This window comes from Arachis ipaensis, chromosome B7 (assembly GCF_059453495.1).
Source record: "Arachis ipaensis isolate K30076 ecotype BB chromosome B7, ASM5945349v1, whole genome shotgun sequence".
Lineage (NCBI taxonomy): Eukaryota > Viridiplantae > Streptophyta > Magnoliopsida > Fabales > Fabaceae > Arachis > Arachis ipaensis.
Window position 1 is genome coordinate 101,965,592 of NC_142442.1, and position 15,268 is coordinate 101,980,859.

Below are 15,268 nucleotides of genomic sequence, written 5' to 3' on the forward strand. Positions count from 1 at the left end.
AAAAGAATACAAGAAAACAAAACACAGACACAGAGAATAGAATGAAAACAAAGAAGGCATACATTCAAACAACAATCATAACAGAGGAAATGCGCAACCAAATATGATGCATGTCTAGCCCTAGTGCAGGTAATGAGCTCATTTGTCGGTTACATACCCGCTCCTGACGTTACCCAGCAACCTCTGTCTGGATAAGGCTTTCCTGTTGGCAATATCCACTGCAAGCAACCTTTGTCTTGCAGGGCGGCACTTATTAGCCGATATACGCCCAACAGACTCACTATAAGCAACCTCTGTCTTACAGGAGCAACAACATACTCACTGTAAGCAACCTCTGTCTTACAGGAGCAACAACACACTCACTGTAAGCAACCTCTGTCTTACAGGAGCACACTCATCTCGATACCTCTGTAAGCAACCTCTGTCTTACAGCAAAGCATTATAGCAAGGTATCCCAGGAAAGCGTTCTCAGTGGTCGTACCACCATCTATCTGACTGCCTCTCTGCAGCAGATTCTTACATAATCATTCTCATTATCATCATTCATTAACATTCTCATTATTCATCATCACTTTCACATTCTTATGCAGTACTTCTTCCTTTCTCTGTTCAATCATGCTATACAAACTCTACAGCTTTTACTTTTACAACATCTTAACTCAAACCATTTCTCTTTATCACATTACTCTTTTCTCTTGATCTCTTTTCTCTACTCTGGTTACTCTGTTCTCTGTATCTCTTTACTCTGCTCTGGTTACTCTTTTCTCTGCTTAACGTATGTATTTAAAGCTTATGTAAATTTCGATATGAATAGTTAGCCTGTCCCAAGTATAGGTTCATTAAGTCTATACTGAAACAGTTTAACTTTTTATATAATACCAAACCCTATTCGCAATTCCAGGACTAACTTTGTTGCCCTAGTTCGTTCACTAGTCTCTGTCTGTTTTTCTGTCATTAAAATTTTACAGACTTTTTCTTCGATTTTTATCTTTTCTTCAACTTTTTACCTTTTATTTATCTTTGCCTCACTAATATGTTTTTACCACTCCCTAAGTATTTTATGAAAGTAATTATGAGATTCTGTGCTTAAAGTTGTCTTTCTAAAGCTTTTACAGAAAATTGCCTTTTCTGTATTATTTTATTATTTTTATTAAAATATTATTTTTAATTAAATATTATTATTTAATATTTTATTATTTTTTCTTATTTTATCATTAAATTTTCGAAAATTAACTTTCTTTTACTTTTAACCTTTAAAATTCACTTTTTACCACCCGTAACTTTTAATTTTTCTACTTTTACCACTCTAACTTTCAGAAATTACAAAATAACCCCCCAAACACCAAAATATTTACTTCCTTGCCCTTTTATGGATCAAAAAGGTGTTCTTCATTGTTCTTCATCACACTCAAAGTGTTCTTCATGTTCTTCATAAATTCTTTAGATTCCTTCTCTGTTTTTACTCGTTTTTCAGTCTTTTCAGCAACCGATTTTTACTATAATTCATAATAAATTAGCGGCCACTAAAACCCCATCTTTTCTACATGATTTCAACACAAATTGAACCTCAATTTAAGCTTAGGGTTTCGTTTTTCCAGCTACCCAAGAACATGAACCTTAAATCTTCAATTTCATCAAATTTCATCAAAATTTCACCAAACTTTCACCAAGAATCAATCATATATGCAACCAATTTTTAGCACAGCCAAATCATACAACATTCACACAACTCAAACACAAATAATCAAGATTAATTTCGTGACACTGGTGCACGAAATTGTGATCTCACGCAACGGCGCCAAAAACTCTGTACGCACGTCTTAATAAATCGTTTTTCATTCACAACTTCGATACAACTAACCAGCAAGTGCACTGGGTCGCCCAAGTAATAAACCTCACGTGAGTAAGGGTCGATCCCATGGAGATTGTTGGTATGAAGCAAGCTATGGTCACCTTGTAAATCTCAGTCAGGCGGATATCAAATGGTTATGGAGTTTTCGAAAATTAATAATAAATAGACAGAAAATAAAGATAAAAATACTTATGTATATCATTGGTGAGAATTTCAGATAAAGGTATAGAGATGCTTTCGTCCCTCTGAACTTTTTCTTTCCTGCTATCTTCATCCAATCAGTCCTACTCTTTTCTATGGCTGACTTTATGTAAGGACATCACCATTGTCAATGGCTACTTTTCATCCTCTCTGTGAAAATGGTCCGATGTGCTGTCACTGCATGGCTAATCATCTGGAGGCATCACCGTGGTCAATGGCTGCATCCCATCCTCTTGTGAAAATGGTCCAAATGCTCTGTCACAGCACGACTAATCATCTGAGGTTCTCGATCATACTAGAATAGGATTCACCCTCCTTTTGCGTCTGTCACTACGCCCAGCACTTGCGAGTTTGAAGTTCGTCACAGTCATTCAATCCCAGAGCCCTACTCGGAATACCACAGACAAGTTTAGACTTTTCGGACTCTCATGAATGCCGCCATCAATCTAGCTTATACCACGAAGATTCTGATTAAGAGATTCAAGAGATAATCATCCAATCTAAGGTGGAATGGAAGTGGTTGTCAGGCATGCGTTCGTGGGGGAATGATGATGATTGTCACGTTCATCACATTCATGTTGAAGTACGAATGAATATCTTAGAAGCGGAATAAGTTGAATTGAATAGAAAAACAGTAGTACTTTGCATTAATTCATGAGGAACAGCAGAGCTCCACACCTTAATCTATGGAGTGCAGAAACTCTACCGTTTGAAGATACATAAGTGAAAGGTTCAGGTATGGCCGAATGGCCAGCCCCCATGATCTAAGAACTAAACGTCCCAAGATGTCAAATACAATAGTAAAAAGTCCTATTTATACTAAACTAGTTACTAGGGTTTACAGAAGTAAGTAATTGATGCATAAATCCACTTCCGGGGCCCACTTGGTGTGTGCTTGGGCTGAGCTTGAATGTTACACGTGCAGAGGCTTCTTCTGGAGTTGAACGCCAAGTTGTAACGTGTTTTTGGCATTCAACTCTGGTTCGTGACGTGTTTCTGGCGTTTAACTCCAGACTGCAGCGTAGAACTGGCGTTCAACGCCCATTTGCGTCGTCTAAACTCGGCCAAAGTATGGACTATTATATATTGCTAGAAAGCCCTGGGTGTCTACTTTCCAATGCAATTGGAAGAGCGCCATTTTGTGTTTTGTAGCTCCAGAAAATCCACTTTGAGTGCAGGGAGGTCAGAATCCAACAGCATCAGCAGTCCTTCTTCTACCTCTGAATCTGATTTTTGCTCAAATCCCTCAATTTCCGCCAGAAAATACCTGAAATCACAGAAAAACATACAAACTCATAGTAAAGTCCAGAAATGTGAATTTAACATAAAAACTAATAAAAACATCCCTAAAAGTAACTATATCTTACTAAAAACATACTAAAAACAATGCCAAAAAGCTTATAAATTATCCGCTCATCACAACACCAAACTTAAATTGTTGCTTGTCCCCAAGCAACTGAAAATCAAATAGGATAAAAAGAAGAGAATATACTATAAATTCCAAAATATCAATGAAACATAGCTCCAATCAGATGAGCGGGACTTGTAGCTTTTTGCCTCTTGAATAGTTTTGGCATCTCACTTTATCCATTGAGGTTCAGAATGATTGGCATCTATAAGAACTCAGAGTTCAGATAGTGTTATTGATTCTCCTAGTTTAGTATGATGATTCTTGAACACAGCTACTTTATGAGTCTTGGCCGTGGCCCTAAGCACTTTGTTTTCCAGCATTGCCACCGGATACATAAATGCCACAGACACATAATTGGGTGAACCTTTTCAGATTGTGACTCAGCTTTGCTAAAGTCCCCAATTAGAGGTTTCCAGGGTTCTTAAGCACACTCTGTTTTTTTTTTTTTTTTTTTTGCTTTGGACCTTGACTTTAACCGCTCAGTCTCAAGTTTTCACTTGACACCTTCACGCCATAAGCACATGGTTAGGGACAGATTGGTTTAGCCGCTTAGGCCAGGATTTTATTCCTTTAGGCCCTCCTATCCACTGATTCTCAAAGCCTTGGGATCCTTTTTAATTACCCTTGCCTTTTGGTTTTAAGGGTTATTGGCTTTTTGCTCTTGCCTTTTGGTTTTAAGAGCTTTTGGCTTTTTCTGCTTGCTTTTTCTCTATTTTTTTCGCTATTTTTTTTATTTTTTTTTTTCTGCAAGCTTTTGTATTCACTGATTTTTCTTGCTTCAAGAATCATTTTTATGATTTTTCAGATTATCAAATAACATGTCTCCTTGTCATCATTCTTTCAAGAGCCAACATATTTAACATTCATGAACAACAAGTTCAAAAGACTTATGCACTGTTCAGGCATTCATTCAGAAAATAAGAAGCATTATCACCACATCAATATAATTAAACTAAGTTCAAGGATAAATTCGAAACTCATGTACTTCTTGTTCTTTTGAATTAAAACAGTTTTCATTTAAGAGAGGTGATGGATTCATAGGACATTCATAACTTTAAGACATAGTTACTAAATACTATTGATCATGTAATGAAGACACACACATAGATAAGCACTTAACATAAAGAAAACGAAAAACAGAGAATGTAAGAACAAGGAATGTGTCCACCTTAGTGATGGTGGCGTTTTCTCCTTGAGGAACCAATGATGTCCTTGAGCTCTTCTATGTCTCTTCCTTGTCTTTGTTGCTCCTCCCTCATTGCTCTTTGATCTTCTCTAATTTCATGAAGGATGATGGAGTGCTCTTGATGTTCCACCCTTAATTGTCCCATGTTGGAACTTAATTCTCCAAGGGAGGTGTTGATTTGCTCCCAATAGTTTTGTGGAGGAAAATGCATTTGAGGCATCTCCGGGATCTCATAGTGATGAGCTTCATGGTCTCTTGAGATCCATGAATGGGCTCTCTTGCCTGCTCTATCCTTTTCTTAGTGATGGGCTTCTTTTCCTCAATGGGAATGTCTCCTTCTATGAAAGCTCCAGCTGAGTAACATAGATGGCAAATAAGATGAGGGAAAGCTAGCCTTGCCAAGGGGGAGGGCTTTTCGGCTATTTTGTAGAGTTCAAGGGAGATGACTTCATGAACTTCTACTTCCTCACCAATCATGATGCTATGAATCATGATGGCCCGATCCACAGTAACTTCAGATCGATTGCTAGTGGGGATGATGGACCGTTGGATGAACTCCAACTATCCTCTAGCCATAGGCTTAAGGTCCAATCTTCTTAGTTGAACCGGCTTGCCTTTGGAGTCAACCTTCCATTGAGCTCCTTCCACACATATGTCCATGAGGACTTGGTCCAACCTTTGATCAAAGTTGACTCTCCTTGTGTAGGGGCGTGCGTTCTCTTCCATCATTGGTAAGTTGAACGCCAACCTCACATTTTCCGGACTAAAATCTAAGTATTTCCCCCGAACCATTGTAATATAATTCTTTGGGTTCGGGTTCTTACTTTGATCATGGTTCCTAATGATCCATGCATTAGCATAGAACTCTTAAACCATTAGAATTCTGACTTGTTGGATGGGGTTTGTTAGAACTTTCTAACCTCTTCTATGGATCTCATGTCGGATCTCCGGATACTCATTTCTCTTGAGCTTGAAAGGGACCTCGGGGATCACCTTCTTCTTGGCCACAACATCATAGAAATGGTCTTGATGAGCTTTGGAGATGAATCTTTCCATCTCCCATGACTCGGAGGTGGAAGCTTTTGTCTTCCCTTTCCCTTTTCTAGAGGATTCTCCAGTCTTAGGTGCCATCAATGGTAATGGAAAAACAAAAAGCTTATGCTTTTACCATACCAAACTTAGAATATTGCTCGCCCTCGAGCAAGAGAAGAAAGAATAGATGAAGAAGAAGAAGAAAATATGGAGGAGAGGAGGGAGAGGTGTATTCGGCCAAGAATGAGAAGCGAGGGTTGTGTTGTGTGAAAATGAGGAAGAATGGAGGGCTTTATATAGGGAAGGGAGGGGGTTTAAGGTTCGGCCATATAGGGTGGGTTTGGGTGGGAAATTGGTTTTGAATTTTGAAGGTAGGTGGAGTTTATGAGGTAGGTTTATGGGGAAGAGTGGATGGGTGTGAGTGGTGAAGTGGTGATAAGGAAGAGAGATTAAGGTGATTGGTGAAGAGTTTTGGGGAAGAGTGTTTATTGTGAAGATGGAAAAGAGTGAGTGGTGGTAGGTGGGGATCCTGTAGGGTCCACAGATGCTGAGTTGATCCTGTGGGGTCCACAGATCCTGAGGTGTCAAGGAATTTCATCCCTGCACCAATTAGGCATGTAAAATGCCTTTGCATGCAATTCTGGCGTTTAAACGCCGAATTGATGCTTGTTCTGGGCATTCAGCGCCCAGATGCAGCATATTTCTGGCGTTGAACGCCAGTTCTATGCTTGTTTCTGGCGTTCAGCGCCAGCTTTCCTCACTGTGCATTTCTGGTGTCTGAACGCCAGGATGCTGCTTGTTTCTGACATTCAACGCCAGAAACATGCTCTGTTCTGGCGTTGAACGCCAGACAGATGCTCCTAACTGGTGTTTAAACGCCAGTAAGATCCTCCTCCAGGGTGTGATTTTTCTTCTGCTATTTTTGATTCCGTTTTCAATTTTTATATTTATTTTGTGACTCCACATGATCATGAACCTAATAAAACATGAAAGAACAATAAAACTAAAATTAGATAAAAATTGGGTTGCCTCCCAACAAGTGGTTCTTTAATGTTAATAGCTTGACAGTGGGCTCTCATGGAGCCTCACAGATGTTCAGAGCATTGTTGAGACTCCCCAACACCAAACTTAGAGTTTGGATATGGGAGTTCAACACCAAACTTAGAGTTTAGTTGTGGCCTCCCAACGCCAAACTTAGAGTTTGACTGCGGGGGCTCTGGTTGACTCTGTTTTGAGAGAAGCTTACTGTGCCTCTTTTCCACGTTTACAGAAGGATGACCTTGAGTTTTAAACACAAGGGAGTCCTCATTCAATTGAAGGACTAGTTCACCTCTGTCAACATCAATCACAGCTCTTGCTGTGGCTAGGAAGGGCCTTCCAAGGATGATGGATTCATCCTCAACCTTCCCAGTATCAAGGATTATGAAATCAGCAGGGATGTAAAGGCCTTCAACCTTTACTAATATGTCCTCTACTTGTCCATAAGCCTGTTTTCTGGAGTTGTCTGCCATCTCTAATGAGATTCTGGCAGCTTGCACCTCAAAGATTCCCAGTTTCTCCATTACAGAGAGGGGCATGAGGTTTATCCCTGACCCAAGGTCACATAGAGCCTTCTCAAAGGTCATGGTGCCTATGGTACAAGGTATTAGGAACTTTCCAGGATCCTGTTTCTTCTGAGGTAATCTCAGTTGATCCAATGCATTTAGTTCATTGTTGAACAGGGGAGGTTCATCTCCCCAAGTTTCATTTCCAAATAAATTGGCATTCAGCTTCATGATTGCACCAAGAAACTTGGCAACCTGCTCTTCAGTAACATCCTCATTCTCTTTAGAAGAGGAATACTCACCAGAGCTCATGAATGGCACAAGGAGGTTCAATGGAATCTCTATGGTCTCTAGATGAGTCTCAGATTCCTTTGGTTCCTCAGAGGGAAACTCCTTATTAATCACTGGACGTCCCGGTAGGTCTTCCTCCTTGGGATTCACGTCCTTCTCCTCTCTTGTGGGTTCGGCCATGATGGTCAATTCAATGGCCTTGCACTCTCCTCTTGGATTTTCTTCTGTATTACTTGGGAGAGTACTAGGAGGGATTTCAGTGATCCTTTTACTCAGCTGGCCCACTTGTGCTTCCAAATTTCTAATGGAGGACCTTATTTCATTCATGAAACTCACAGTGGCTTTAGATAGATCAGAGACTAAGTTTGCTAAATTAGAGGTATTTTGTTCAGAGTTCTCTGTCTGTTGCTGAGTAGATGATGGAAAAGGCTTGCTATTGCTAAACCTGTTTCTCCCACCATTATTAAAGCCTTGTTGAGGCTTTTGTTGATCCTTCCATGAGAGATTTGGGTGATTTCTCCATGAGGGATTATAAGTGTTTCCATATGGTTCACCCATGTAATTCACCTCTGCTATTGCAGGGTTCTTAGGATCATAAGCTTCTTCCTCAGAAGTTGTCTCTTGAGTACTGTTGGGTGCAGCTTGCATTCCATTCAGACTCTGAGAAATCATATTGACTTGCTGAGTCAATATTTTATTCTGGGCCAATATGGCATTCAGAGTATCAATTTCAAGAACTCCCTTCTTCTGAGGTGTCCCATTACTCATAGGATTCCTCTCAGAAGTGTACATGAACTGGTTATTAGCAACCATGTTAATAAGTTCTTGAGCTTCTGCAGGCATTTTCTTTAGGTGAATGGATCCACCTACAGAAGTATCCAATGACATTTTAGCTAATTCAGATAGACCATCATAGAATATATCCAGGATGGTCCATTCTGAAAGCATGTCAGAAGGACACTTTTTGGTCAGTTGCTTGTATCTCTCCCAAGCTTCATAGAGGGAATTACCTTCTTTCTATTTGAAGGTTTGAACATCCACTCTAAGCTTGCTCAGCTTTTGATGAGGAAAGAACTTGGCTAAGAAAGCCGTGACCAGTTTATCCCAAGAGTTCAGGCTATCTTTGGGTTGAGAGTCCAACCACACTCTAGCTCTGTCTCTTACAGCAAAAGGGAAAAGCATGAGCCTGTAGACTTCAGGATCTACTCCATTAGTCTTAACAGTATCACAGATCTGCAAAAATTCAGTTAAGAACTGAAAAATATCTTCAGATGGAAGTCCATGAAACTTGCAGTTCTGCTGCATCAGAGAAACTAATTGAGGTTTCAGCTCAAAGTTGTTTGCTCCAATGGTAGGGATGGAGATGCTTCTTCCATGTAAATTAGAATTAGGTGCAGTAAAGTCACCAAGCATCCTCCTTGCATTATTATTATTTTCGACTGCCATCTCTTCTTCCTGTTTGAAAATTTCTGAAAGGTGCTTGCTGGATTGTTGTAATTTATCTTTTCTTAGTTTCCTCTTCAGAGTCCTTTCTGGTTCTGGATCTACTTCAACAAGAATGTTCTTGTCCTTGCTCCTGCTCATATGAAAAAGAGGGAACAAAATAATAATAATAATAATAGGGATCCTTTTTGCCTAGGTATAGAGGTTCCCTTATGTGAGTAGAAGAAAAGAAGAAGAGAAAATCTGAACTCAGAGAGAGAGAGGGTTCGGATTTTTTTGGTGAGTGAGGGAGAGATGTTAGTAGATGAATAAATAAACAGAAGGAGATGAGAAAGAAGGATAATTTTCGAAAATTATTTTTGAAAAATGGTTAGTGATTTTCGAAAATAAAAAAAAAAGAAATAAATTAAAATTGAATTTTGAAACAATTAGTTAATTAAAAAGAATTTTTGAAAAAGAGGGAGATATTTTCGAAAATTAGAGAGATAGGGTTAGTTAGGTAGTTTTGAAAAAGATAAGAAACAAACAAAAAGTTAGTTAGTTAGTTGAAACAAATTTGAAAATCAATTTTGAAAAGATAAGAAGATAAGAAGTTAGAAAGGATATTTTAAAATCAAATTTTTGAAAAAGATATGATTTTGAAAAAGATAAGATAAAAAGATATTTTTGAAAAGATATGATTGAAATTAATTTTGAAAAAGATTTGATTTTTTAAAATCACAATTAATGACTTGATTCACAAGAAATCACAAGATATGATTCTAGAACTTAAAGTTTGAATCTTTCTTAACAAGCAAGTAACAAACTTGAAATTTTTGAATCAAAACATTAATTGATGATGTGATTTTCGAAAATATGATGTAAAATTAAGAAAAAGATTTTTGAAAAATATTTTTAGAATTTTCAAAAATAGATAAGAAAAATGAAAAAGATTTTATTTTTGAAAAAAATTTTGAAAAAGATAAGATTTTTAAATTAAAAATTTGATTTGACTCATAAGAAACAACTAGATTTTTAAAAATTTTTTGAAAAAGCCAATCAAATTTTCGAAATTTATGAGAGAAAAAAGGAAAGATATTTTTTTTTATTTTTGAATTTTTAATGATGAGAGAGAAAAACATGAAAATGATGCAATGCATGAAAATTTTGGATCAAAACAATGAATGCATGCAAGAATGCTCTGAATGTCAAGATGAACACCAAGAACACTTTGAAGATCATGATGAACATCAAGAACATATTTTTGAAAATTTTATATGCAAAAAAAACATGCAAGACGCCAAACTTAGAAATTCTTCATGTTCAGACACTATGAATGCAAGAATGCATATGAAAAACAAGATACAACACAAAACAATATAATATGAAGATCAATCAAGAAGGTTTATCAAGAACAACTTGAAGATCATGATGAATGCAATGCATGAATGCAATTTTTGAAAAATGCAAGATGAGTATGCAATTGACACCAAACTTAAAAATTGACTCAAGACTCAAACAAGAAACACAAAATATTTTTAAATTTTAGGATTTTATTAATTTTTTTTGGATTTTTGTATATTATATTTTTCGAAAATTAGTGTGAAAAAAAAAAATAAGGATTCCAAAATTTTTAATATGAATTCCAGGAATCTTGCACTCTTATTCTAATGCTCCAATCTGAGGGTTAGACATGGCTTAATAGCCAGTCAAGCTTTAGCATGTAAATCTTTTGGATCGGAACAGCAGCAGGTGGATTAGCAACAACTAGCTTGCTCTTGATAATGTTAGGTTGGAAGCCCCAGTCCAAATGAATTTATACATGGCTTTACAACCAGTCAGGCTTCAACATGCTTCATGAAACACTAAAATTCATTCTTAAAAATTCTGAAGAAAAATATAAATTTTTGAAATTATTTTTTTTTTTTTGAAAACAAAGGAAAAAATTTTTTTGAAAGATTTTTTTGAAAACTTTTTGAAAACAAAATAAGAAGAAAATTACCTAATCTGAGTAACAGGATGAACCGTCAGTTGTCCAAACTCGAACAATCCCCGGTAACAGTGCCAAAAACTTGGTGCACGAAATTGTGATCTCAGGCAACGGCGCCAGAAACTCTGTACGCACGTCTTAATAAATCGTTTTTCATTCACAACTTCGATACAACTAACCAGCAAATGCACTGGGTCGTCCAAGTAATAAACCTTACGTGAGTAAGGGTCGATCCCATGGAGATTGTTGGTATGAAGCAAGCTATGGTCACCTTGTAAATCTCAGTCAGGCGGATATCAAATGGTTATGGAGATTTCGAAAATTAATAATAAATAGACAGAAAATAAAGATAAAAATACTTATGTATATCATTGGTGAGAATTTCAGATAAAGGTATAGAGATGCTTTCGTCCCTCTGAACTTCTGCTTTCCTGCTGTCTTTATCCAATCAGTCCTACTCCTTTCTATGGCTGGCTTTATGTAAGGACATCACCATTGTCAATGGCTACTTTTCATCCTCTCTGTGAAAATGGTCCGATGCGCTGTCACTGCATGGCTAATCATCTGGAGGCATCACTGTGGTCAATGGCTGCATCCCATCCTCTTGTGAAAATGGTCCAAATGCTCTGTCATAGCACGGCTAATCATCTGAGGTTCTCGATCATACTGGAATAGGATTCACCCTCCTTTTGCGTCTGTCACTACGCCCAGCACTCGCGAGTTTGAAGTTCGTCACAGTCATTCAATCCCAGAGCCCTACTCGGAATACCACAGACAAGGTTTAGACTTTTTGGACTCTCATGAATGCCGCCATCAATCTAGCTTATACCACGAAGATTCTGATTAAGAGATCCAAGAGATAATCATCCAATCTAAGGTGGAACGGAAGTGGTTGTCAGGCACACGTTCGTGGGGTAATGATGATGATTGTCACGTTCATAACATTCATGTTGAAGTGCGAATGAATATCTTAGAAGCGGAATAAGTTGAATTGAATAGAAAAGCAGTGGTACTTTGCATTAATTCATGAGGAACAGCAGAGCTCCACACCTTAATCTATGGAGTGCAGAAACTCTACCGCTTGAAGATACATAAGTGAAAGGTTCAGGCATGGCCGAATGGCCAGCCCCCATGATCTAAGAACTAAACGTCCCAAGATGTCAAATACAATAGTAAAAAGTCCTATTTATACTAAACTAGTTACTAGGGTTTACAGAAGTAAGTAATTGATGCATAAATCCACTTCCAGGGCCCACTTGGTGTGTGCTTGGGCTGAGATTGAATGTTACACGTGCAGAGGCTTCTTCTGGAGTTGAACGCCATGTTGTAACGTGTTTTTGGCGTTCAATTCTGGTTCGTGACGTGTTTCTGGCGTTTAACTCCAGACTGCAGCGTAGAACTGGCATTCAACGCCCATTTGCATCGTCTAAACTCGGCTAAAGTATGGACTATTATATATTGCTGGAAAGCCCTGGATGTCTACTTTCCAATGCAATTGGAAGCGCGCCATTTTTAATTCTGTAGCTCCAAAAAATCCACTTTGAGTGCAGGGAGGTCAGAATCCAACAGCATCAGCAGTCCTTCTTCTACCTTTGAATCTGATTTTTTCTCAAGTCCCTCAATTTCAGCCAGAAAATACCTGAAATCACAGAAAAACACACAAACTCATATTAAAGTCTAGAAATGTGAATTTAACATAAAAACTAATAAAAACATCCCTAAAAGTAACTATATCCTACTAAAAACATACTAAAAACAATGCCAAAAAGCGTATAAATTTTCTGCTCATCAGACACCCTACCTGGTTTTGCTGCTCCTAATTTGGTTAGACTTTTGGGTGGTCCTTAAGCACTTTTTCCTCCTAAATCACATCAAGAAAACACATATTTAACCATGTTTCCTTGAAACCGAATCAAAAAAGAGATGGTGCAGCCAATTCACCTTGATTCCAGCCTTGATAAGTCATATGATCATGTAGAGAAAGAAGAGAGGATCATTTTGGTCGGATTGGAATTTTGATTTGAGTTTTAGTTCAGCAGAAATCAAGCTTTGAAGATTTGGAACTAAGAACTTTTCTCTCTTTTTCTCTCTACCTATTTTCGGCCACAAAGTGAAAATGAGCCAGCCTTGAGGGTTTTGGGGGTGTAGGGTGAGTTTTGATTGGTTGGATTGAAGGTGGATTAAAATAATATTAAAATATCCAAGGTGTATAACTACTAAAACTAGGTGTATCGGAACACACGTAAAAACATCTCTAAAAATTCTTTTCTGAGCTACTAGCATAAAAGTCACTAGTAACATATTTAATATGAGAATAAAACATGTATAATGAGGCCTTAGCATTGCTAAAGTCATGAGAGAGTGCTGGTGCAAAGCTGCACTAGTAAATTGTAAATCTGGTTAAACCGATTTCCTGTTTTTAAATAAAACAGACCAGGTAACCTTATAATATCACTCAAGAAGCTTCTAATACTAATATAATGATAATATTATCCTATTATCTCTCTTCTCTCATGAATCGAGTCCGGTTCATCAAACTGAGACTATTTACAAAAATCAGAATCAAAACTGCCAACCGATACGGTTCAAAAACTAGATTCTTCGTGACCGCGTTATCGAGCTTTCCTCGGAAAAGGTTCTAGTTTAAATATGACATAATGACAATGAGGATTGAGATACTTGATGATATAGAAGAGGTGTTCCCTTTACTGATCTTCCGGAGGATTTCGTGCCTTCGGAAAAGATCTCGCATACTCGAAAATCAGGGTTGTTACATGATGACCCGTGACACTCATCATCTTTCTCAATTATGAATGCGTGCCTGACAACCACTTCCGTTCTATCTGCATTAGCTTGAGTGTATATCTCTTGGTCTCCTGGTTCACGACGCATGGTTGCCTCTCCTGACAACAGAGCATTCCATTCCGTGACATCAGAGTCTTCATGGTATAGGCTAGAACCGTTGGCAGCATTCCTGAGATCTGGAAAGTCTAAACCTTGTCTGTGGTATTCCGAGTAGGATCTGGGAAGGGATGACTGTGACAAGCTTCAAACCTGCGAATGTGGGACACAAGTGACAGTGTGCAAAAGGACAATGGTCCTATTCCGATGCTAGCGAAAACCGACAGATGATTAGCCGTGCGGTGACAGCGCATATGGATTTGTTTTCATCCGAGAGGATCATACAGCTTGTCATGGAAGGAGGTAACGCATGATTGGAAGAAGGTAGTAGGAAAGCAGACGTTCAGAAGCAACAAAGCCTCTCCAGATGCTTATCTAAAATTCCCACCAATGAATTACATAAGTAACTTATTCTTATTTTATATTTTATTTATATTTTAATTATCAAAACTTCATAACCATTTGAATCTTCCTGACTGAGATTTACAAGGATGACCATAGCTTGCTTCAAGCCGACAATCTTCGTGCGATCGACCTTTACTCACGTAAGGTTTATTACTTGGACGACCCAGTGTACTTACTGGTTAGTTGTGCGAAGTTGTGAAAAATAGTTGAGATTACAATTGTGCGTACCAAGTTGTTGGCGCCATTGAAATCACAATTTCGTGCACCAAGTTTTTGGCGCCGTTGCCGGGGATTGTTCGAGTTTGGACAACTGATGGTTCATCTTGTTGCTCAGATTAGGTAATTTTATTTTATGTTTAAGCATTTTATTTCTATTTTTATTTTTGAAAACATTTTCAAAAAAAATAAAAATAAAAAAATAAGTTATTCTATGTTCTTCAGAATTTTTAAGAATGAATTCTAGAGTTTCAGATGATACTTTTATCATCACAGGAGCTAGTTGATTCCCATCAATTTGGCTGTTGTATGTAATGTCCTGCTGAAGCTTGGCTAGCCATGTCTAATCTTTTTAGAATGAAGCTTTAGACTAACATTGCATGATTCCTGGAATTCTTATTAAAAACTTTGAATTTATTTATTTTCTTTTTCCAACTAATTTTTGAAAAATTACAAAAAAAATTAATAAAATCATAAAAACCAAAAATTTTATGTTTCTTGTTTGAGCCTAGTGTTAAATTTTAAGTTTGGTGTCAATTGCATATTTTGATTTTTCTTTAAATTTTCGAAGAACACATGCATGGAATTATTCTTCATTGATCTTCAAGTTGTTCTTGATGATTCTCTTTGTTTGATCTTTAAATTTTCTTGTTTGGTGTATTTTCTTATTTTTCAAATGCATTCTTGAATTATTAGTGTCTAAAGAATAAAAATTTTTAAATTTGGTGTTTTGCATGTTTTTCTTTTCTTAAAAATTTTCAAAAATATGTTCTTGATGTTCATCATGATCTTCAAAGTGTTCTTGGTATTTGACGTT